General features: G+C 44.1%; 12 non-coding genes across 12 annotated transcripts; all 12 read right to left on the reverse strand.

Annotated features, from left to right (window-relative positions):
• Nucleotides 1-896: 896 nt before the first annotated feature.
• trnah-gug (transfer RNA histidin (anticodon GUG)) lies at nt 897-968 on the reverse strand. Its single transcript has one exon. It is a non-coding gene; the product is annotated as a tRNA-His (tRNA).
• A 909-nt stretch (nt 969-1877) lies between these two features.
• On the reverse strand, nt 1878-1949 carry trnah-gug (transfer RNA histidin (anticodon GUG)). Its single transcript has one exon. It is a non-coding gene; the product is annotated as a tRNA-His (tRNA).
• Nucleotides 1950-3832: 1883 nt separating this feature from the next.
• Nucleotides 3833-3904, reverse strand: trnah-gug (transfer RNA histidin (anticodon GUG)). Its single transcript has one exon. It is a non-coding gene; the product is annotated as a tRNA-His (tRNA).
• Nucleotides 3905-4813: 909 nt separating this feature from the next.
• Nucleotides 4814-4885, reverse strand: trnah-gug (transfer RNA histidin (anticodon GUG)). The gene has a single exon. It is a non-coding gene; the product is annotated as a tRNA-His (tRNA).
• A 906-nt stretch (nt 4886-5791) lies between these two features.
• trnah-gug (transfer RNA histidin (anticodon GUG)) lies at nt 5792-5863 on the reverse strand. Its single transcript has one exon. It is a non-coding gene; the product is annotated as a tRNA-His (tRNA).
• Nucleotides 5864-6772: 909 nt separating this feature from the next.
• Nucleotides 6773-6844, reverse strand: trnah-gug (transfer RNA histidin (anticodon GUG)). The gene has a single exon. It is a non-coding gene; the product is annotated as a tRNA-His (tRNA).
• A 907-nt stretch (nt 6845-7751) lies between these two features.
• On the reverse strand, nt 7752-7823 carry trnah-gug (transfer RNA histidin (anticodon GUG)). The gene has a single exon. It is a non-coding gene; the product is annotated as a tRNA-His (tRNA).
• Nucleotides 7824-8730: 907 nt separating this feature from the next.
• trnah-gug (transfer RNA histidin (anticodon GUG)) lies at nt 8731-8802 on the reverse strand. Its single transcript has one exon. It is a non-coding gene; the product is annotated as a tRNA-His (tRNA).
• A 906-nt stretch (nt 8803-9708) lies between these two features.
• Nucleotides 9709-9780, reverse strand: trnah-gug (transfer RNA histidin (anticodon GUG)). Its single transcript has one exon. It is a non-coding gene; the product is annotated as a tRNA-His (tRNA).
• A 907-nt stretch (nt 9781-10687) lies between these two features.
• Nucleotides 10688-10759, reverse strand: trnah-gug (transfer RNA histidin (anticodon GUG)). The gene has a single exon. It is a non-coding gene; the product is annotated as a tRNA-His (tRNA).
• A 1888-nt stretch (nt 10760-12647) lies between these two features.
• Nucleotides 12648-12719, reverse strand: trnah-gug (transfer RNA histidin (anticodon GUG)). The gene has a single exon. It is a non-coding gene; the product is annotated as a tRNA-His (tRNA).
• Nucleotides 12720-14608: 1889 nt separating this feature from the next.
• On the reverse strand, nt 14609-14680 carry trnah-gug (transfer RNA histidin (anticodon GUG)). Its single transcript has one exon. It is a non-coding gene; the product is annotated as a tRNA-His (tRNA).
• Nucleotides 14681-25507: the final 10827 nt, after the last annotated feature.

Here is a 25507-nt window from a genome sequence, read left to right on the forward strand (position 1 = left end):
AGCCGTAGGCCAGGTGCTATACCACAAGGACGCCTTTCCTCCCCGTCCTTATTAAAATATCACCACCGACAAGTACAGTATTCAATTTCTTCCCCTAATGGAAATATGGCTCTTAGTGATCACTGGTTAAAATAATGATAGATCGTTGCGATTTTACACAGTCACCGCCCATGGAACCTTGCTGAGGACAATTCATATGTGGTGACCATTATATCAAATGAAAATGCACTGGCAACAGACTTTTTTTTCAATATGCTACATTTCAAATATACGAAGCTTGCACTAATGTCAACAGATATGCTTTGTTCGTTAGAATCGTCTTTTTTCAGTTGATATCGGTCGCTTTCTGAAATGTAAAAATACACGTACTGGACGACAGTTCCAAAACGAATTTGCAACTGGCACATCGCGGATCCGGCTTCGCAAAGCTTAACCAAGTACATTCTAAACAGCGCGATAATTAGGAAAATCAAAGCGAGAGGATCATCCGAACAGAAATCAATGCATTCTTTCAATTTGTCATTGTGCAATAATGAGTTACACTGTGACCAATTGCTCTTTCAATTTTTGCCATATTTCCACCAATCGCCGCAAATTCCGTTGTTATGATGTATTCACTAGTAAAACGCAGTTTTCCTTTCCTCTTATAATTTACACCTGTTCAACTATAGTGATGGAAACGAGAACTTCGGGACATGCCCTATTTAATGCGTCATCTTTGCTTCTAATTCCGAACGTATTGAGATTCTACCCGTCAAAAGTCGAACATCAGTATAACCACTGACAAAGAAGATGAGAAAGCGGAGACTGCTGAAAGGTAGAGGGTGCGTATTCAGAAAATTACGCAGTCACTTGGAAGTGAACGCTTAGAAACCAAAAAGAGTGGGCCATACACCTGCCGTGACCCGGATTCGAACCGGGGTTGCTGCGGCCACAACGCAGAGTACTGACCACTATACGATCACGGCCGCTTTGCTGAGCCATAGGCCAGGCACTATACCACAAGGACGCCTTTCCTCCCCGTCCTTATGAAAATATCACCACCGACAAGTACAGTATTCAATTTCTTCCCCTAATGGAAATATGGCTCTTAGTGATCACTGGTTAAAATAATGATAGATCATTGCGATTTTACACAGTCACCGCCCATGGAACCTTGCTGAGGACAATTCATATGTGGTGACCATTATATCAAATGAAAATGCACTGGCAACAGACTTTTTTTTCAATATGCTAGATTTCATATACACGAAGTTTGCACTCATTTCATCAGATATGCTTTGTTCGTTAGAATCGTCTTTTTTTCAGTTGATATCGGTCGCTTTCTGAAATGTAAAAATACACGTACTGGACGACAGTTCCAAAACGAATTTGCAACTGGCACATCGCGGATCCGGCTTCGCAAAGCTTAACCAAGTACATTCTAAACGGCGCGATAATTAGGAAAATCAAAGCGAGAGAGGATCATCCGAACAGAAATCAATGCATTCTTTCAATTTGTCATTGTGCAATAATGAGTTACACTGTGACCAATTGCTCTTTCAATTTTTGCCATATTTCCACCAATCGCCGCAAATTCCGTTGTTATGATGTATTCACTAGTAAAACGCAGTTTTAGTTTCCTCTTATAATTTACACCTGTTCAACTATAATGGTGGAAACGAGAACTTCGGGACATGCCCTAGTTAATGCGTCATCTTTGCTTCTAATTCCGAACGTATTGAGATTCTACCCGTCAAAAGTCGAACATCAGTGTAGCCACTGACAAAGAAGATTAGAAAGCGGAGACTGCTGAAAGGTAGAGAGTGCGTATTCAGAAAATTACGCAGTCACTTGGAAGTGAACGCTTAGAAACCAACAAGAGTGGGCCATACACCTGCCGTGACCCGGATTCGAACCGGGGTTGCTGCGGCCACAACGCAGAGTACTGACCACTATACGATCACGGCCGCTTTGCTGAGCCGTAGGCCAGGTGCTATACCACAAGGACGCCTTTCCTCCCCGTCCTTATTAAAATATCACCACCGACAAGTACAGTATTCAATTTCTTCCCCTAATGGAAATATGGCTCTTAGTGATCACTGGTTAAAATAATGATAGATCGTTGCGATTTTACACAGTCACCGCCCATGGAACCTTGCTGAGGACAATTCATATGTGGTGACCATTATATCAAATGAAAATGCACTGGCAACAGACTTTTTTTTCAATATGCTACATTTCACATATACGAAGCTTGCACTAATGTCAACAGATATGCTTTGTTCGTTAGACTCGTCTTTTTTCAGTTGATATCGGTCGCTTTCTGAAATGTAAAAATACACCTACTGGACGACAGTTCCAAAACGAATTTGCAACTGGCACATCGTGGATCCGGCTTCGCAAAGCCTAACCAAGTATATTCAAAACGGCGCGATAATTAGGAAAATCAAAGCGAGAGAGGATCATCCGAACAGAAATAAAACCATTCTTTCAATTTGCCATTGTGCAGTAATGAATTACACTGTGACCAATTGCTCTTTCAATTTTTGGCACATTTCAACCAATTGCCTCAAATTCCGTTGTTATGTATTCACTTGTAAAACGCAGTTTTCCTTTCCTCTTATAATTTACACCTGTTCAACTATAGTGATGGAAACGAGGACTTCGGGACATGCCCTAGTTAATGCGTCATCTTTGCTTCTAATTCCGAACGTATTGAGATTCTACCCGTCAAATGTCGAACATCAGTATAACCACTGACAATGAAGATGAGAAAGCGGAGACTGCTGAAAGGTAGATGGTGCGTATTCAGAAAATTACGCAGTTACTTGGAAGTGAACGCTTAGAAACCAACAAGAGTGGGCCATACACCTGCCGTGACCCGGATTCGAATCGGGGTTGCTGCGGCCACAACGCAGAGTACTGACCACTATACGATCACGGCCGCTTTGCTGAGCCGTAGGCCAGGTGCTATACCACAAGGACGCCTTTCCTCCCCGTCCTTATTAAAATATCACCACCGACAAGTACAGTATTCAATTTCTTCCCCTAATGGAAATATGGCTCTTAGTGATCACTGGTTAAAATAATGATAGATCGTTGCGATTTTACACAGTCACCGCCCATGGAACCTTGCTGAGGACAATTCATATGTGGTGACCATTATATCAAATGAAAATGCACTGGCAACAGACTTTTTTTTCAATATGCTACATTTCAAATATACGAAGCTTGCACTAATGTCAACAGATATGCTTTGTTCGTTAGAATCGTCTTTTTTCAGTTGATATCGGTCGCTTTCTGAAATGTAAAAATACACGTACTGGACGACAGTTCCAAAACGAATTTGCAACTGGCACATCGCGGATCCGGCTTCGCAAAGCTTAACCAAGTACATTCTAAACAGCGCGATAATTAGGAAAATCAAAGCGAGAGGATCATCCGAACAGAAATCAATGCATTCTTTCAATTTGTCATTGTGCAATAATGAGTTACACTGTGACCAATTGCTCTTTCAATTTTTGCCATATTTCCACCAATCGCCGCAAATTCCGTTGTTATGATGTATTCACTAGTAAAACGCAGTTTTCCTTTCCTCTTATAATTTACACCTGTTCAACTATAGTGATGGAAACGAGAACTTCGGGACATGCCCTATTTAATGCGTCATCTTTGCTTCTAATTCCGAACGTATTGAGATTCTACCCGTCAAAAGTCGAACATCAGTATAACCACTGACAAAGAAGATGAGAAAGCGGAGACTGCTGAAAGGTAGAGGGTGCGTATTCAGAAAATTACGCAGTCACTTGGAAGTGAACGCTTAGAAACCAAAAAGAGTGGGCCATACACCTGCCGTGACCCGGATTCGAACCGGGGTTGCTGCGGCCACAACGCAGAGTACTGACCACTATACGATCACGGCCGCTTTGCTGAGCCATAGGCCAGGCACTATACCACAAGGACGCCTTTCCTCCCCGTCCTTATGAAAATATCACCACCGACAAGTACAGTATTCAATTTCTTCCCCTAATGGAAATATGGCTCTTAGTGATCACTGGTTAAAATAATGATAGATCATTGCGATTTTACACAGTCACCGCCCATGGAACCTTGCTGAGGACAATTCATATGTGGTGACCATTATATCAAATGAAAATGCACTGGCAACAGACTTTTTTTTCAATATGCTAGATTTCATATACACGAAGTTTGCACTCATTTCATCAGATATGCTTTGTTCGTTAGAATCGTCTTTTTTTCAGTTGATATCGGTCGCTTTCTGAAATGTAAAAATACACGTACTGGACGACAGTTCCAAAACGAATTTGCAACTGGCACATCGCGGATCCGGCTTCGCAAAGCTTAACCAAGTACATTCTAAACGGCGCGATAATTAGGAAAATCAAAGCGAGAGAGGATCATCCGAACAGAAATCAATGCATTCTTTCAATTTGTCATTGTGCAATAATGAGTTACACTGTGACCAATTGCTCTTTCAATTTTTGCCATATTTCCACCAATCGCCGCAAATTCCGTTGTTATGATGTATTCACTAGTAAAACGCAGTTTTAGTTTCCTCTTATAATTTACACCTGTTCAACTATAATGGTGGAAACGAGAACTTCGGGACATGCCCTAGTTAATGCGTCATCTTTGCTTCTAATTCCGAACGTATTGAGATTCTACCCGTCAAAAGTCGAACATCAGTGTAGCCACTGACAAAGAAGATTAGAAAGCGGAGACTGCTGAAAGGTAGAGAGTGCGTATTCAGAAAATTACGCAGTCACTTGGAAGTGAACGCTTAGAAACCAACAAGAGTGGGCCATACACCTGCCGTGACCCGGATTCGAACCGGGGTTGCTGCGGCCACAACGCAGAGTACTGACCACTATACGATCACGGCCGCTTTGCTGAGCCGTAGGCCAGGTGCTATACCACAAGGACGCCTTTCCTCCCCGTCCTTATTAAAATATCACCACCGACAAGTACAGTATTCAATTTCTTCCCCTAATGGAAATATGGCTCTTAGTGATCACTGGTTAAAATAATGATAGATCGTTGCGATTTTACACAGTCACCGCCCATGGAACCTTGCTGAGGACAATTCATATGTGGTGACCATTATATCAAATGAAAATGCACTGGCAACAGACTTTTTTTTCAATATGCTACATTTCAAATATACGAAGCTTGCACTAATGTCAACAGATATGCTTTGTTCGTTAGAATCGTCTTTTTTCAGTTGATATCGGTCGCTTTCTGAAATGTAAAAATACACGTACTGGACGACAGTTCCAAAACGAATTTGCAACTGGCACATCGCGGATCCGGCTTCGCAAAGCTTAACCAAGTACATTCTAAACAGCGCGATAATTAGGAAAATCAAAGCGAGAGGATCATCCGAACAGAAATCAATGCATTCTTTCAATTTGTCATTGTGCAATAATGAGTTACACTGTGACCAATTGCTCTTTCAATTTTTGCCATATTTCCACCAATCGCCGCAAATTCCGTTGTTATGATGTATTCACTAGTAAAACGCAGTTTTCCTTTCCTCTTATAATTTACACCTGTTCAACTATAGTGATGGAAACGAGAACTTCGGGACATGCCCTATTTAATGCGTCATCTTTGCTTCTAATTCCGAACGTATTGAGATTCTACCCGTCAAAAGTCGAACATCAGTATAACCACTGACAAAGAAGATGAGAAAGCGGAGACTGCTGAAAGGTAGAGGGTGCGTATTCAGAAAATTACGCAGTCACTTGGAAGTGAACGCTTAGAAACCAAAAAGAGTGGGCCATACACCTGCCGTGACCCGGATTCGAACCGGGGTTGCTGCGGCCACAACGCAGAGTACTGACCACTATACGATCACGGCCGCTTTGCTGAGCCATAGGCCAGGCACTATACCACAAGGACGCCTTTCCTCCCCGTCCTTATGAAAATATCACCACCGACAAGTACAGTATTCAATTTCTTCCCCTAATGGAAATATGGCTCTTAGTGATCACTGGTTAAAATAATGATAGATCATTGCGATTTTACACAGTCACCGCCCATGGAACCTTGCTGAGGACAATTCATATGTGGTGACCATTATATCAAATGAAAATGCACTGGCAACAGACTTTTTTTTCAATATGCTAGATTTCATATACACGAAGTTTGCACTCATTTCATCAGATATGCTTTGTTCGTTAGAATCGTCTTTTTTTCAGTTGATATCGGTCGCTTTCTGAAATGTAAAAATACACGTACTGGACGACAGTTCCAAAACGAATTTGCAACTGGCACATCGCGGATCCGGCTTCGCAAAGCTTAACCAAGTACATTCTAAACGGCGCGATAATTAGGAAAATCAAAGCGAGAGAGGATCATCCGAACAGAAATCAATGCATTCTTTCAATTTGTCATTGTGCAATAATGAGTTACACTGTGACCAATTGCTCTTTCAATTTTTGCCATATTTCCACCAATCGCCGCAAATTCCGTTGTTATGATGTATTCACTAGTAAAACGCAGTTTTAGTTTCCTCTTATAATTTACACCTGTTCAACTATAATGGTGGAAACGAGAACTTCGGGACATGCCCTAGTTAATGCGTCATCTTTGCTTCTAATTCCGAACGTATTGAGATTCTACCCGTCAAAAGTCGAACATCAGTGTAGCCACTGACAAAGAAGATTAGAAAGCGGAGACTGCTGAAAGGTAGAGAGTGCGTATTCAGAAAATTACGCAGTCACTTGGAAGTGAACGCTTAGAAACCAACAAGAGTGGGCCATACACCTGCCGTGACCCGGATTCGAACCGGGGTTGCTGCGGCCACAACGCAGAGTACTGACCACTATACGATCACGGCCGCTTTGCTGAGCCATAGGCCAGGCGCTATAGCACAAGGACGCCTTTCCTCCCCGTCCTTATTAAAATATCACCACCGACAAGTACAGTATTCAATTTCTTCCCCTAATGGAGATATGGCTCTTAGTGATCACTGGTTAAAATAATGATAGATCATTGCGATTTTACAGTCACCGCCCATGGAACCTTGCTGAGGACAATTCATATGTGGTGACCATTATATCAAATGAAAATGCACTGGCAACAGACTTTTTTTTCAATATGCTAGATTTCATATACACGAAGTTTGCACTCATTTCATCAGATATGCTTTGTTCGTTAGAATCGTCTATTTTTCAGTTGATATCGGTCGCTTTCTGAAATGTAAAAATACACGTACTGGACGACAGTTCCAAAACGAATTTGCAACTGGCACATCGCGAATCCGGCTTCGCAAAGCTTAACCAAGTACATTCTAAACGGCGCGATAATTAGGAAAATCAAAGCGAGAGAGGATCATCCAAACAGAAATCAAACCATTCTTTCAATTTGCCATTGTGCAATAATGAATTACATTGTGACCAATTGCTCTTTCAATTTTTGGCACATTTCAACCAATTGCCTCAAATTCCGTTGTGATGATGTATTCACTAGTAAAACGCAATTTTCCTTTCCTCTTATAATTTACACCTGTTCAACTATAGTGATGGAAACGAGGACTTCGGGACATGCCCTAGTTAATGCGTCATCTTTGCTTCTAATTCCGAACGTATTGAGATTCTACTCGTCAAAAGTCGAACATCAGTATAACCACTGACAATGAAGATGAGAAAGCGGAGACTGCTGAAAGGTAGAGGGTGCGTATTCAGAAAATTACGCAGTCACTTGGAAGTGAACGCTTAGAAACCAACAAGAGTGGGCCATACACCTGCCGTGACCCGGATTCGAACCGGGGTTGCTGCGGCCACAACGCAGAGTACTGACCACTATACGATCACGGCCGCTTTGCTGAGCCATAGGCCAGGCGCTATAGCACAAGGACGCCTTTCCTCCCCGTCCTTATTAAAATATCACCACCGACAAGTACAGTATTCAATTTCTTCCCTTAATGGAGATATGGCTCTTAGTGATCACTGGTTAAAATAATGATAGATCATTGCGATTTTACAGTCACCGCCCATGGAACCTTGCTGAGGACAATTCATATGTGGTGACCATTATATCAAATGAAAATGCACTGGCAACAGACTTTTTTTTCAATATGCTAGATTTCATATACACGAAGTTTGCACTCATTTCATCAGATATGCTTTGTTCGTTAGAATCGTCTATTTTTCAGTTGATATCGGTCGCTTTCTGAAATGTAAAAATACACGTACTGGACGACAGTTCCAAAACGAATTTGCAACTGGCACATCGCGAATCCGGCTTCGCAAAGCTTAACCAAGTACATTCTAAACGGCGCGATAATTAGGAAAATCAAAGCGAGAGAGGATCATCCAAACAGAAATCAAACCATTCTTTCAATTTGCCATTGTGCAATAATGAATTACATTGTGACCAATTGCTCTTTCAATTTTTGGCACATTTCAACCAATTGCCTCAAATTCCGTTGTGATGATGTATTCACTAGTAAAACGCAATTTTCCTTTCCTCTTATAATTTACACCTGTTCAACTATAGTGATGGAAACGAGGACTTCGGGACATGCCCTAGTTAATGCGTCATCTTTGCTTCTAATTCCGAACGTATTGAGATTCTACTCGTCAAAAGTCGAACATCAGTATAACCACTGACAATGAAGATGAGAAAGCGGAGACTGCTGAAAGGTAGAGGGTGCGTATTCAGAAAATTACGCAGTCACTTGGAAGTGAACGCTTAGAAACCAACAAGAGTGGGCCATACACCTGCCGTGACCCGGATTCAAACCGGGGTTGCTGCGGCCACAACGCAGAGTACTGACCACTATACGATCACGGCCGCTTTGCTGAGCCATAGGCCAGGCGCTATAGCACAAGGACGCCTTTCCTCCCCGTCCTTATTAAAATATCACCACCGACAAGTACAGTATTCAATTTCTTCCCTTAATGGAGATATGGCTCTTAGTGATCACTGGTTAAAATAATGATAGATCATTGCGATTTTACAGTCACCGCCCATGGAACCTTGCTGAGGACAATTCATATGTGGTGACCATTATATCAAATGAAAATGCACTGGCAACAGACTTTTTTTTCAATATGCTAGATTTCATATACACGAAGTTTGCACTCATTTCATCAGATATGCTTTGTTCGTTAGAATCGTCTTTTTTCAGTTGATATCGGTCGCTTTCTGAAATGTAAAAATACACGTACTGGACGACAGTTCCAAAACGAATTTGCAACTGGCACATCGCGGATCCGGCTTCGCAAAGCTTAACCAAGTACATTCTAAACGGCGCGATAATTAGGAAAATCAAAGCGAGAGAGGATCATCCGAACAGAAATCAATGCATTCTTTCAATTTGTCATTGTGCAATAATGAGTTACACTGTGACCAATTGCTCTTTCAATTTTTGCCATATTTCCACCAATCGCCGCAAATTCCGTTGTTATGATGTATTCACTAGTAAAACGCAGTTTTCCTTTCCTCTTATAATTTACACCTGTTCAACTATAATGGTGGAAACGAGAACTTCGGGACATGCCCTAGTTAATGCGTCATCTTTGCTTCTAATTCCGAACGTATTGAGATTCTACCCGTCAAAAGTCGAACATCAGTGTAGCCACTGACAAAGAAGATTAGAAAGCGGAGACTGCTGAAAGGTAGAGAGTGCGTATTCAGAAAATTACGCAGTCACTTGGAAGTGAACGCTTAGAAACCAACAAGAGTGGGCCATACACCTGCCGTGACCCGGATTCGAACCGGGGTTGCTGCGGCCACAACGCAGAGTACTGACCACTATACGATCACGGCCGCTTTGCTGAGCCATAGGCCAGGCGCTATAGCACAAGGACGCCTTTCCTCCCCGTCCTTATTAAAATATCACCACCGACAAGTACAGTATTCAATTTCTTCCCCTAATGGAGATATGGCTCTTAGTGATCACTGGTTAAAATAATGATAGATCATTGCGATTTTACAGTCACCGCCCATGGAACCTTGCTGAGGACAATTCATATGTGGTGACCATTATATCAAATGAAAATGCACTGGCAACAGACTTTTTTTTCAATATGCTAGATTTCATATACAAGAAGTTTGCACTCATTTCATCAGATATGCTTTGTTCGTTAGAATCGTCTATTTTTCAGTTGATATCGGTCGCTTTCTGAAATGTAAAAATACACGTACTGGACGACAGTTCCAAAACGAATTTGCAACTGGCACATCGCGAATCCGGCTTCGCAAAGCTTAACCAAGTACATTCTAAACGGCGCGATAATTAGGAAAATCAAAGCGAGAGAGGATCATCCGAACAGAAATCAATGCATTCTTTCAATTTGTCATTGTGCAATAATGAGTTACACTGTAACCAATTGCTCTTTCAATTTTTGCCATATTTCCACCAATCGCCGCAAATTCCGTTGTTATGATTTATTCACTAGTAAAACGCAGTTTTCCTTTCCTCTTATAATTTACACCTGTTCAACTATAGTGATGGAAACGAGATCTTCGGGACATGCCCTAGTTAATGCGTCATCTTTGCTTCTAATTCCGAACGTATTGAGATTCTACCCGTCAAAAGTCGAACATCAGTATAACCACTGACAAAGAAGATGAGAAAGCGGAGACTGCTGAAAGGTAGATGGTGCGTATTCAGAAAAATACGCAGTCACTTGGAAGTGAACGCTTAGAAACCAACAAGAGTGGGCCATACACCTGCCGTGACCCGGATTCGAACCGGGGTTGCTGCGGCCACAACGCAGAGTACTGACCACTATACGATCACGGCCGCTTTGCCGAGCCATAGGCCAGGCGCTATACCACAAGGACGCCTTTCCTCCCCGTCCTTATGAAAATATCACCACCGACAAGTACAGTATTCAATTTCTTCCCCTAATGGAAATATGGCTCTTAGTGATCACTGGTTAAAATAATGATAGATCATTGCGATTTTACACAGTCACCGCCCATGGAACCTTGCTGAGGACAATTCATAGGTGGTGACCATTATATCAAATGAAAATGCACTGGCAACAGACTTTTTTTCAATATGCTAGATTTCATATACACGAAGTTTGCACTCATTTCATCAGATATGCTTTGTTCGTTAGAATCGTCTTTTTTCAGTTGATATCGGTCGCTTTCTGAAATGTAAAAATACACGTACTGGACGACAGTTCCAAAACGAATTTGCAACTGGCACATCGCGGATCCGGCTTCGCAAAGCCTATCCAAGTACATTCTAAACGGCGCGATAATTAGGAAAATCAAAGCGAGAGAGGATCATCCGAACAGAAATCAATGCATTCTTTCAATTTGTCATTGTGCAATAATGAGTTACACTGTGACCAATTGCTCTTTCAATTTTTGCCATATTTCCACCAATCGCCGCAAATTCCGTTGTTATGATGTATTCACTAGTAAAACGCAGTTTTCCTTTCCTCTTATAATTTACACCTGTTCAACTATAGTGATGGAAACGAGAACTTCGGGACATGCCCTAGTTAATGCGTCATCTTTGCTTCTAATTCCGAACGTATTGAGATTCTACCCGTCAAAAGTCGAACATCAGTATAACCACTGACAATGAAGATGAGAAAGCGGAGACTGCTGAAAGGTAGATGGTGCGTATTCAGAAAATTACGCAGCCACTTGGAAGTCAACGCTTAGAAACCAACAAGAGTGGGCCATACACCTGCCGTGACCCGGATTCGAACCCCGGTTGCTGCGGCCACAACGCAGAGTACTGACCACTATACGATCACGGCCGCTTTGCTGAGCCATAGGCCAGGCACTATACCACAAGGATGCCATTCCTCCCCGTCCTTATTAAAATATCACCACCGACAAGTACAGTATTCAATTTCTTCCCCTAATGGAAATATGGCTCTTAGTGATCACTGGTTAAAATAATGATAGATCATTGCGATTTTACACAGTCACCGCCCATGGAACCTTGCTGAGGACAATTCATATGTGGTGACCATTATATCAAATGAAAATGCACTGGCAACAGACTTTTTTTTCAATATGCTAGATTTCATATAAACGAAGTTTGCACTCATTTCATCAGATATGCTTTGTTCGTTAGAATCGTCTTTTTTTCAGTTGATATCGGTCGCTTTCTGAAATGTAAAAATACACGTACTGGACGACAGTTCCAAAACGAATTTGCAACTGGCACATCGCGGATCCGGCTTCGCAAAGCTTAACCAAGTACATTCTAAACGGCGCGATAATTAGGAAAATCAAAGCGAGAGAGGATCATCCGAACAGAAATCAATGCATTCTTTCAATTTGTCATTGTGCAATAATGAGTTACACTGTAACCAATTGCTCTTTCAATTTTTGCCATATTTCCACCAATCGCCGCAAATTCCGTTGTTATGATTTATTCACTAGTAAAACGCAGTTTTCCTTTCCTCTTATAATTTACACCTGTTCAACTATAGTGATGGAAACGAGATCTTCGGGACATGCCCTAGTTAATGCGTCATCTTTGCTTCTAATTCCGAACGTATTGAGATTCTACCCGTCAAAAGTCGAACATCAGTATAACCACTGACAAAGAAGATGAGAAAGCGGAGACTGCTGAAAGGTAGATGGTGCGTATTCAGAAAAATACGCAGTCACTTGGAAGTGAACGCTTAGAAACCAACAAGAGTGGGCCATACACCTGCCGTGACCCGGATTCGAACCGGGGTTGCTGCGGCCACAACGCAGAGTACTGACCACTATACGATCACGGCCGCTTTGCTGAGCCATAGGCCAGGCGCTATACCACAAGGACGCCTTTCCTCCCCGTCCTTATGAAAATATCACCACCGACAAGTACAGTATTCAATTTCTTCCCCTAATGGAAATATGGCTCTTAGTGATCACTGGTTAAAATAATGATAGATCATTGCGATTTTACACAGTCACCGCCCATGGAACCTTGCTGAGGACAATTCATAGGTGGTGACCATTATATCAAATGAAAATGCACTGGCAACAGACTTTTTTTCAATATGCTAGATTTCATATACACGAAGTTTGCACTCATTTCATCAGATATGCTTTGTTCGTTAGAATCGTCTTTTTTTCAGTTGATATCGGTCGCTTTCTGAAATGTAAAAATACACGTACTGGACGACAGTTCCAAAACGAATTTGCAACTGGCACATCGCGGATCCGGCTTCGCAAAGCCTATCCAAGTACATTCTAAACGGCGCGATAATTAGGAAAATCAAAGCGAGAGAGGATCATCCGAACAGAAATCAATGCATTCTTTCAATTTGTCATTGTGCAATAATGAGTTACACTGTGACCAATTGCTCTTTCAATTTTTGCCATATTTCCACCAATCGCCGCAAATTCCGTTGTTATGATGTATTCACTAGTAAAACGCAGTTTTCCTTTCCTCTTATAATTTACACCTGTTCAACTATAGTGATGGAAACGAGAACTTCGGGACATGCCCTAGTTAATGCGTCATCTTTGCTTCTAATTCCGAACGTATTGAGATTCTACCCGTCAAAAGTCGAACATCAGTATAACCACTGACAATGAAGATGAGAAAGCGGAGACTGCTGAAAGGTAGATGGTGCGTATTCAGAAAATTACGCAGCCACTTGGAAGTCAACGCTTAGAAACCAACAAGAGTGGGCCATACACCTGCCGTGACCCGGATTCGAACCCCGGTTGCTGCGGCCACAACGCAGAGTACTGACCACTATACGATCACGGCCGCTTTGCTGAGCCATAGGCCAGGCACTATACCACAAGGACGCCATTCCTCCCCGTCCTTATTAAAATATCACCACCGACAAGTACAGTATTCAATTTCTTCCCCTAATGGAAATATGGCTCTTAGTGATCACTGGTTAAAATAATGATAGATCATTGCGATTTTACACAGTCACCGCCCATGGAACCTTGCTGAGGACAATTCATATGTGGTGACCATTATATCAAATGAAAATGCACTGGCAACAGACTTTTTTTTCAATATGCTAGATTTCATATAAACGAAGTTTGCACTCATTTCATCAGATATGCTTTGTTCGTTAGAATCGTCTTTTTTTCAGTTGATATCGGTCGCTTTCTGAAATGTAAAAATACACGTACTGGACGACAGTTCCAAAACGAATTTGCAACTGGCACATCGCGGATCCGGCTTCGCAAAGCTTAACCAAGTACATTCTAAACGGCGCGATAATTAGGAAAATCAAAGCGAGAGAGGATCATCCGAACAGAAATCAATGCATTCTTTCAATTTGTCATTGTGCAATAATGAGTTACACTGTGACCAATTGCTCTTTCAATTTTTGCCATATTTCCACCAATCGCCGCAAATTCCGTTGTTATGATGTATTTACTAGTAAAACGCAGTTTTCCTTTCCTCTTATAATTTACACCTGTTCAACTATAGTGATGGAAACGAGAACTTCGGGACATGCCCTAGTTAATGCGTCATCTTTGCTTCTAATTCCGAACGTATTGAGATTCTACCCGTCAAAAGTCGAACATCAGTATAACCACTGACAATGAAGATGAGAAAGCGGAGACTGCTGAAAGGTAGAGGGTGCGTATTCAGAAAATTACGCAGTCACTTGGAAGTGAACGCTTAGAAACCAACAAGAGTGGGCCATACACCTGCCGTGACCCGGATTCGAACCGGGGTTGCTGCGGCCACAACGCAGAGTACTGACCACTATACAATCACGGCCGCTTTGCTGAGCCATAGGCCAGGCGCTATAGCACAAGGACGCCTTTCCTCCCCGTCCTTATTAAAATATCACCACCGACAACTACAGTATTCAATTTCTTCCTGTTAGCAGAATTACGTCGACAGCGCATAACCTTGCCTTCTTGCAGCGGAATAATAATTCTAATGATGAGTACAGCCACTTTGCTCTGTAGCCTTTATCGGCCTAGTTTATTAATCACACGAACAGACACATCGCTTAAGGTACAACACTCCACACTTCGTGAGTGTTAACATACAGAACAAGAAAGACATTCCCTTATATAGGGGGTGCTGCCAAAAGCATACGCCCTACAAACACTGCCACCTTTTGGTCATGTGTTGGTACAGTTATATGCAATCATACATTTATCAACACTCCCACTTATGATTGACTTGTATACTGTATAACTTTAACCTAGTCAAATAAACAAACAAAAATGATAATCAAATGCCAAGCATTTACACACCGAACATGACCCTCGCAAATTTCATTTGCTTAAGTTTGGAGATAGGCTTGGTCATAGCATCGGCAACCATGTCATCTGTGGGACAGTAAGTAAGTGTCATCTCCTCGTTCCTTATGGTGGACCTAATAAAGTGATATTTAATGTCCACATGTTTACATCTTAGCCTGGACACAGGGTTCCTAACAAGTGCAATAGTCCCCTGGTTGTCCTCATAAACAACTGTTTTCATGTATACATGGGTATCTATACCTTTCAGCAGTTGCTCCAAATAAATACACTCCTGTATTGTTAGAGCTAGAGCCATGTATTCGGCTTCACACGTTGACAGGGCTACTGTGGGTTGCTTTTTGGTCTTCCAAGAGATCAATGAACTGTCTTTAGCCATACTCACACAATAACCACTCACGCTACGCCTGTCACTGGTGTCTGCCCCCCAGTCTGCGTCACTATAAGCTATGAGGCCTAAACTTTCGCCGCTCTTTCTGAAACAGAGCTGTCTGTCTGCAGTCCCCTTGAGATAACGTAAAACATGTTTCACTGTAGTCCAGTGCTCGTCTGTGGGGTTTGCAAAATGCTGTGATAACTTGCTTACCACGAAACATAGGTCAGGTCGTGTACAGGTAGCCAAGTATATGAGGCCGCCCACAGCCTCTCTATATTTCCTCACATCAGTCATCTTAGGTGCATCCACGGAATAGTCTATCTTTTGGTCACATGGTGTTTCCCTAGTTCTACACTCCTGCATGTCAAAACGATTCAAGATCTTCCCGACATACTTCTCTTGTGACATTTTTATGCAACCATCAGACTGGTCAAAGTCTATGCCTAGGAAATGCTTTAACCCGCCTAGATCCTTCATCTTAAACCTAGTGGAAAGCACGGTCTTCACCTGTCCCAGACTCTTGGTGTTGTTGGCTGCAATGATAAGATCATCCACCCAAATAACAACTATTACTTTACCTGTTTGTTTGGATTCTTTTGTATACACACAGTAGTCTGCTGGGTTCTGTGTAAAACCATCCTCAACTAGACATGTGTGAAGCATCTCATTCCAATTACGTCCCGACTGTTTCAAGCCGTAAATGGACCTTTTTAACTTGCACACAAGCCCCTTTCCTCCCTTCTCGTAACCCTCCGGCTGTTCCATATAGATGTCACGATCGATGGGTGCATGCAGATAGGCTGTTTTTACATCCATTTGATGTAGTATCAAGTTCTCTTGAGCTGCCTTCTGCATCACTACGCGCATACTGGTCAGATTGGCTGTAGGTGAAAATGTCTCACCATAATCTATCCCTGCCTTCTGACTATATCCTTTTGCTACGAATCTAGCCTTGTATCGGTGATGTCCGTCACTGTCCTCCTTAATGGAATATACCCATTTACCTCCCACTGTCTCTCTGCCCTCTGGTAACGTAGTCAAGATAAAGGTCTGGTTGTCCTCTAAAGACTGAAACTCCTCATCCATTGCTCTCTTCCATTCTTCTGACTCAGTTGATGCCATAGCCTCTTTAAAAGTTAGTGGAATACCACAAACAGCTCGGTAGCAATAGTCCATGCTAGTGAGTGTGCTGTCGTCCTCGTCACTATCCTCCTGACTATAATCCTTCAGATACCCTGGAGGTTTACGCTCTCTGATGGGATATTTCCCTCTGCTTGAGGCCTGTGACGTCACCCTAGGGAGTTTCTCGCCATCACCCTCTACTGACTGTGGATTATCAGTCTGTATATCAGTGTTGAGGGTACTAGACTGTGGTGTCTGTCTATCTTTACTATTCACTATGGGGTCCAGTTCTAGTTCCTTAGTCTGAGTCCCGTTTTCGCAGGTTGTCTTTGTGATAAATTTTACTAATCTGTGCTTTTGTACTTTATGTTTACCGGGGTAGTAGACTAGGAAGGCGGGGCTACCTTTGTCATGTCCTATGAACAGTCCCTTCTCGCACCTAGAATCTAATTTACCCCCGTCTGGTTGATAAGCATAGCACACAGACCCAAACTTGTACATTTTGGCTAGATCACACTTTTTTCCCGTCAGTGCTGTGTAAGGTGTAGTACCCGTGTACTTGTTAAAGCACCGATTCCTGGTGTAGGCAGCTTCCTGAATGGCATAATGCCAAAGGCTTTTGGGCAGACCACTGTCAATGAGCTTACACCTTGCCATTTCAAAAAGAGTGCGTCCCTCCCTCTCTGCTATCCCGTTCTGGTGAGGCGAGTAGGGACAAGACGTCTCGTGTTTGATTTTATTCTTTCTCAGTAGTGTCTGAAACTCTCTATTGATGAACTCAGTCCCGTTATCTGATCGAATGCATTTTATGCTGCCGTAAGGCGCTACATCGGCCAGGAACTTCTCAGTGGCCTGAACTGAATCACTCTTTGCTTTGAGAAAGTAAACGAACACCGCCCCTGTGCATACATCTGTGAAAGATTGCATATACTTGAAACCTTCTATTGATCCGTTGTTTACTGGACCAGCTAGATCCGTGTTCACCAGCTCAAGTGGTGCCTTTACTTTGTCGGTTGGCTCTCTGTTTCTTGTTTGAGTAAACTTACCCTCTATACATACACTACATTCTTTATCAGGTCTACGCTTTGCACCTTTAATGTGCATGCCTATTGTTACTTCCTGCAATTTCAATATGTCCTCGTAGTTACAATGACCCATGATCTCGTGCCATGTCTGGATATCATGGCTGACATAACACACATCATTTTCATTACCCTCAGTTTGCAAGTAGTACATTCTCTTACACACATGAATGTTAAACCTTGCGCCACCAGGCGCCACAAGAACATTTTTACCTTCGTCAAAGAACACCTTGGCACCATTAGCAGTGGCACTCTTAACTGAGAAAAGTTCTTGTGGGAAGGAAGGGATGTAGAGGGCGCTTTTTAACGTCACTGTACATCGGCGTCCCTCGCTGTCGATGAGGCACACCTGTGCGTCTCCCCTGCCCTGTGCCAACCCGTAGGTGCGCTTCCCGTCTGCCAGCTCCATGCTGTGCCTCTCGGGCCTAAAGGTGCTATCAAAGTTCTTGAACCGGCTCCTGACGTTGATTATGAGGGATGACGCGCCCGTGTCGACGAGCAGCCCTTTTCTCTGTATCGGTAGCTGTTGCCCTGACTGGTTGGCCTCTTCTGCCTGCGCCCCTAAAGTGAAGTCTTCTCTTCCCGCGGCTTCCCGCCCGCCATCTCGCCCGCGACTGGCCTTACTGCTGTCGCCACCACGGTCGCCATCTTGGGCACACGCGCACCGAGAGCCCTGTGCACGTTCCTTCTTTCTACACGCTTTATCTGTGTGACCCGTGGTTTTGCAGAAACTACACCAAACTTTCTTTGTGCAGTTATTTTTCCGGTGGCCTTTTTCTCCGCATCGCCAACACACTAGATCTGTCACGTGTGCGTCCTTCTTCTTTGGCGCCGCCTGGGCCTTCAGGACTCGCTCTCCCGCTTCCTCGGCGGTTGGGTCTGAATCTTCCGATGCTTCAAAGTTTCGCAACTTGGCTTTAAACTCTCCCAACTTCATATCCGCTGAACCATGTGTAACCATCAGCGTGAACGGCTTGTACTTTTCTGGTAGTCCCCTCATAACCATCGCCATCATCAGTCCCTCACTTGGTGCTTCACCCGCACCTCTGAGCGCCGTAATGATTTGCTCTGCTCTGATAATGTATTCGGTTACGGTCTCTGTGTTCGTTTTCTTCAGCGAAGTAAGTGTTATATACAGGGAGACAATTCGTGGCCTACCTTTACCGATGTAGTGTTCTCGTAACACTCGGAGACTCTCTCTGCCTTTGTCTTTAGTGTCTCTGAATATCAGTCCCAAGCTCGTATTGTCGAGTAATGGCGCGAGCGCGCAATATGCATCCGCATTAAGCTTGTCCTCTTGGGTCTGTTCTTCCACCGTTAGAGGTGCAGCAGGCTCGTTCAGGATTGTCTGTTTCAGGCCAACACTGTGCATGCAGCACAACATTCTTTCTTCCCAGAGCTCATACTCCTCTGCTCTCCCGTCGAACGTGGGCCATTTGGTCTTGCTTCTGTTCGTCATGGCTTTCTGTGTCTGTAGCTCAGCTTAACTCCCGTTTCGGCTTACATTTAGCTCTCCGGTTCTCTCGCCGCTAAACTAGCTATCACTTTCAGTCAACTACTGTAGCTACTTCTTGACGCGCTAGTAACTAACCGTCTTGTTATCGCACATGTCTGCCTTTTCCTGGGCCCATAACCTGTTAGCAGAATTACGTCGACAGCGCATAACCTTGCCTTCTTGCAGCGGAATAATAATTCTAATGATGAGTACAGCCACTTTTCTCTGTAGCCTTCATCGGCCTAGTTTATTAATCACACGAACAGACACATCGCTTCAAGTACAACACTCCACACTTCGTGAGTGTTAACATACAGAACAAGAAAGACATTCCCTTATATAGGGGGTGCTGCCAAAAGCATACGCCCTACGAACACTGCCACCTTTTGGTCATGTGTTGGTACAGTTATATGCAATCATACATTTATCAACAGAGCTGACAGACTTGCAGCAACTGCTGGATCGCCTGGTGCAGTCTAATCAAGAGATTTTAAACGATTCCAACCTAGAAGTAATCGTAGACGTAATAAATATCCCACGCGGCGGGGGCGTTGGAAACAAACGTAAACTACAGACCATGTTAGCTTCAGAAATAATTTCTAAAAAAGCCAGACACATGTTTATCATTAATAACAACACCAACGCGTGTTTCGCCATAAACTTGGCGCATCTGCTGCACGAAAACTTCACTGACGCCGAGGCTGAAAAGCTCGGCCTGGAGTTACAGGAGAAAGCGGGATTCAGCCCCGACCACACAGTCGCTTTGAATGACATTATCAATTTCGAGAAAATCATTGATTGCAAAGCAGTGGTGTATTATCAACAACCTTATTCAAACAATCTCCAAATTTACCAGACACCCACACCTACCGACGGTAGACGGCTGGTGTATTTCTTTTTACACGATCAGCATTTTTACGGCATTAAAAGCGTAAAGGGGTTCTTAGGGGTGGGCTACGTTTGCACGAGCTGTTTCAAAGGGTACGACTCGCCTCAATCTCATCGCTGCGAAAAGTTCTGCAACGTCTGTCAGACTAATTGCAAAGAAGGTGAAAGTACACCAATGATACTGTGTGAGCGCTGTAATTTCAGATGCTTAAATGACACGTGCTTTGAGCGTCACCGTACGCCGCTGGTCTGCCCAGTTAGGGGGGAGCTTGCTAGCCCCTGTGACAAGTTCAGAAAATGCAAAGCTTGCGGGCTCAGATACTACCAAAGTCCCGAGAACCCAAAACCGCACTCGTGTAAAGCAGTAAAATGTAATATCTGCGACGCTAAACTCCACACACCAGAATCAGACATATCCACCCCACATCTCTGCTATCTAAATCCTCCCGAGAAGCCTAACAGAGGGGAACGGGCCGAAAGGGGAGAGGGGAGTAAAAAGGCCCCCGAAAGGGGTGAGGGGAGTAAAAAGGCCCCCGAATATGTGTTTTTTGATTTTGAAACATCTCAGAGGTCGGGTACCCATATCCCGGTTTACGTGTGCGCCATCTCCGATCAGAACGAGACAATGACCGCCGAGGGGCCCGACTGCGCGCTACAGTTTCTCAGACATTTCAGGGCGCCCTTCTATAGAGGCGTCTGTTTCATTAGTCACTACGGAAAGGCATTCGATAATTACATCGTACTGAACGCGATGGTGAAGGAAGGCGTGGAACCGCGTGTGGTGTCACAGGGGAATAAAATCATCCTCATCCTGGACAGCGTGTTTGAGCAAAGGTACATCGACAGTCACTCCTTTCTAAGCATGCCTTTGAGAAAAATCCCCGATGCGATGGGATGCTCGACTCAGATGCGAAAAGGCTATTTTCCGCATCATTTCACAGACATGGAAAACTTTAGTTACGTGGGGCCCTACCCCCCTCCCGATCAATTTGGGCCCGATCAAATGTCCGGCAAAGAACGCGACAAGTTTTATCAATGGTACGACAGTGTAAAGCACCAGACCTTTAATTTTCACAAAGAGATGATCGCTTACTGTAAAAACGACGTGGAGATTCTGAGAGAGGGCTGCTTGCGCTTCCTGCGGGAGTTTAAAACGCTCACGGGATGCGATCCCTTCTCAGCGGCCACCATCGCTTCGGCCGCGTTGTTGGTTTACAGGACAAATTTCCTCCCCAGAGATACGATCGCGATCCCGGATGTATGGGATTACAGGAGGCAATACAAAAGTTATTCGAACGTGTCCATCCAGTGGCTGGAATTCATAGGGCGCACGCGCGGCATCGAAATTCGACACGCGCTGCGCGGGGGTGAAGTGCGTGTGGGACGCTTTCACCTAGACGGATACGCCGAGATAGAGGGGGAGAAATGGGCTTTCGAGTTTCTAGGTTGTCAGTTTCACGGCTGTCCTGCCTGCAACAACGAACACGATATCTGCCCCCTGACCCGTGAGAGCTTCGGTGCCCTGTATGTTAAAACAAGGGAAAAACTCGAGGCGTTGCGCCAAGAGTTTAATATGAACGTGGAATCTATCTGGGAACACGAATGGGCTCACGCTAAAACTCACGACCCACAGGTACAGCGTTTCCTGTCAGACTTCGAGCCCCCTGAACCCCTAAGGCCGCGAGAAGCGCTGTTTGGGGGTAGGACGTCGGCGATTCGCCTGCGTTACGACGTCACGGGGCAAGAGCGCGTCCACTACGTGGATTTCACGTCGCTGTACCCGTACACTCTGGCTAAATGTGAATTCCCCGTGGGGCACCCTGAAATCATTCATTCGAATTTTAAGCCTCTGAATGAATACTTTGGCCTGATCAAAGCCACGGTCAACACCCCCCGCGAACTGTTTTTCCCCGTCCTACCCAGCAGACTGCCAAATGGGAAACTAGTGTTTACCCTCTGCAGGACATGCGCGATCGAGAACAGACAGGAGGGGGCCTGCGGGCATTCCGACGCAGAGCGGGAGCTGACAGGTGTCTGGGTTTCAGCGGAGGTAAATCTGGCTTTAGAGAGGGGGTATTCGGTCGTGAAGGTGCACGAAGTGTGGCATTTTCCCCAGACCAGCGGGGAGCTGTTTAGAGATTACATTAAAACCTTTCTCAAAGTGAAGCAGCAGGCTTCGGGCTACCCCGACGACGCGACCGATGACGAGGGTCGCAGGGGGTACATAAAAAACTATCTCGAGCGTGAGGGGATCGAATTGGAGCCCGATAAGATAGTGTCTAACGAGGGGAAGAGGCAGGTGTCCAAACTTCTGCTTAACTCGCTGTGGGGTAAACTGGCGCAGAGGAGCAACATGCTCCAGACATGCTTAGTGTCTGACCCGGGGGAGTTTTTTAATTTTTTCTGCTCGGACCTGTATGAGATTTCCAGCTTCGCGTTTGTCAACGACGAGGTCGCCCTCATCCGCTGGCGTTACAAGTCTTCCTACAAAGTACCGCCGGGAAAGACTAACATATTCATAGCCTGTCAAACTACCGCGTGGGGCCGGTTGACGCTTTACAAAGAACTGGAAAAATTGGGGCGGAGGGTGCTGTATCACGACACCGACAGCATCGTGTACATAAGCAGGCCTGGTGAATATGAGCCGACCTTAGGCAATTACCTGGGCGAGCTGACGTCCGAATTAGCCCCAGACGAATACATTGCTTCGTGGGGTGCGCTGGGACCAAAAAGTTACTGTTACCGACTCAACAACGGGAAAACACAAATGAAATGTAAGGGTATAACTCTAAATTACGAAACCTGTCAAAAGGTAAACTTTGACAGTATGATAGGATTGATTGAAAACTACATCGGAGGCTGTAGGAATAACCCCACTATAATGACGCACTACAACAAAACCGAACGCGACATGAAAAGTTTTCGCCTGTTTAATAGGCCTCTAGATAAAAAGGTCAGGGTCGTCTACGACAAACGCAGATTGCTGACTAGCGGGGAAACTCTGCCTTTTGGTTACTGAAATGTAAAACTAGCAGCATGGTCTTTAAAAACCTGTTAAAGTTTTTTCAAACATGTTCATTTGTTTAAACTGAAAAGTTTTTCCAAAGATGTTTTTTAAAAATCAAAGATGTACAACTGTTTTAAAATGTTTATAGTAAGATGTTTTTTAAAAATCAAAGATGTACAAATGTTTTAAACTGAAAAGTTTTTCTAAAGTTGTGCAAATGTTTTAAACTGAAAAGTTTTTCTAAAGATGTTTTTTTAATCAAAGATGTACAAATGTTTTAAGCTGAAAAGTTTTTCTAAAGTTGTTTTTAAAATGTAACTTGTGTATGTTTTTATTTTCAAACTTGTGTACTGAAATGTGTTGTACATTTATCACAAGAGTTTCTATTAAAACTTTCACCCACGCACTCTGTGTCTGTGAAAGCTGACACCCCTGCAGCACCAGTTTGCACGTGTGTGTGTGTGTGTGTGTGTGTGTGTGTGTGTGTGTGTGTGTGTGTGTGTGTGTGTGTCTGCGTGCGGAAAGATTTAAAAGATTAGGGCAGTATTTTCCGTTTCATCAGTGTTTTTTTTTTTTGCAAGATGATGGGTAGCGGCGTGAGAGAGGTGGACTTTGATCACCGTTTAGAATTGCCGTTTACGGCTATAATCGCAGGGGCGAGTTCTTCGGGGAAAACCTATTTCACTAAAGAAATGCTTTTAAATCAGAGTCACTGTTTCATAGGGGCCCCCGTTAAAAAAATTGTGTGGTGTTTCGCTTCCCATCAGCCGCTGTATGATGAACTGCGCGATCGGATCACCGAAATTGAATTTATACAAGGGCTTCCTAAAAGCTGGGAGGACGAGGAACGCTTCCCCTCAGGCTCCTTGATAATCATCGATGATTTGATGGACAGCGCGTCCGAAAACAAACTCGTGGCAGAAGCTTTCACGAGGTTCAGACATCACCGACAAATCTCGGTCATCTACCTGGTGCAGAACGTATTTCACCAGGGCAAGTACAGCAGGACTATAGCCCTAAATACTACTTATTATTGTCTGTTTAAGAATGCAAATCAAAGTTTTAGCTCAGCAGATGTTTCCTTGGCAGAAAAAGTTTTTTCTAGATTCTTATCAAGAGGCGACAGGGCCACCCCACGGTTATTTATTGGTCGATTTGAGAGCCACGTGCCCAGAAGAGTTCCGACTCAGGACCGGATTATTACCGGGGTCGCTACCCGTCGTCTTTCTACCGGCGAGCCATTGATTTATCACTACTAAGCTATGTCCGATCATCTCAGGAAACACCTGCCGACCCTTAAAGTTTTACAGAGGACGAGGGGGGTGAAACGTAAAAAGATTCTTACGGCTGACCCATCTAATGACATAATTTTGGCTCTCTCTGAAATCTGTCTCAATCTCATAAGAGGCCGTATACCTTTAACCGTAGCTCAATTTAACAAGCTGAAGAAACAGAAAACACTGATTAAACTTTTCGCCTGTAAGAAAAACAGCGTTGCTAGGAAACGCAAGGCAGTGCTTCAAAGAGGAGGATTCTTACTACCGCTCTTATCAGTGGCTCTGCCATTCGTCACAAGCCTGTTTGCCGGTAAGACGGCTAATTAGCTTTTTACCAACATGAGCGAAGTGAAAAAAATGTTCATGCTGACCCCCCAACAACTCCGTACGCTGACCCAGAGGGGGACCCCGCATACCATCGGCGAATCGGCCCAGGGCGAACTTGAAAACCAGATGCACGGTTTAATAAATCAGCCGGGTATGAATTTGCATGAAAAAGTAAAGAGATACAATCAATTGCTACAGAGGTATCTGAATCTAGTCCGAAAAGAGGAACATCAGGGGCGAGAAATTGTCCTTACTGAGCGGAAAGAAAAAACGGAGGAGGAGGAGGAGGAGGAGGGGAGACAGCCTGACAGCGGCAACGCGACTAGGGACAAATCTGTACAGGAAGTTGTCCAGCAAGTGGCTCCCAGGGCTAGAAAGAACGTGGGGTACATCATGCAGAAACTGCTCGATTCCGACGGGGCGGTACGTTGGACCCAGTCGGGTGAACTCATCATCAGAGATAGACCCATTAAAGGTTCCCATATTTTAGATTTGATGAAAACTTTATCACAGCCTAAATCCCACACCGTCGAATATCCTAAAGGCTGGGATCCCTTTTTAAACGTGATATCCGAATTAAACATACCCCTCACGAGCGTGGGTAACATCCAAGCCAGGAAAGCCCTAAGCCATCTTAAAGATTACGGCGGAAGGGGTCCCCCGCCACCCTCCTCCCCTCCTGTGAATCAGAAGCTCGGGAGACGTAGAAAACGTATTGCGGACGACTCGCCACCCCCGCTCGCGGGAACCCCTCACACG

Source organism: Brienomyrus brachyistius, chromosome 23, assembly GCF_023856365.1.
Source record: "Brienomyrus brachyistius isolate T26 chromosome 23, BBRACH_0.4, whole genome shotgun sequence".
Taxonomy (NCBI): domain Eukaryota; kingdom Metazoa; phylum Chordata; class Actinopteri; order Osteoglossiformes; family Mormyridae; genus Brienomyrus; species Brienomyrus brachyistius.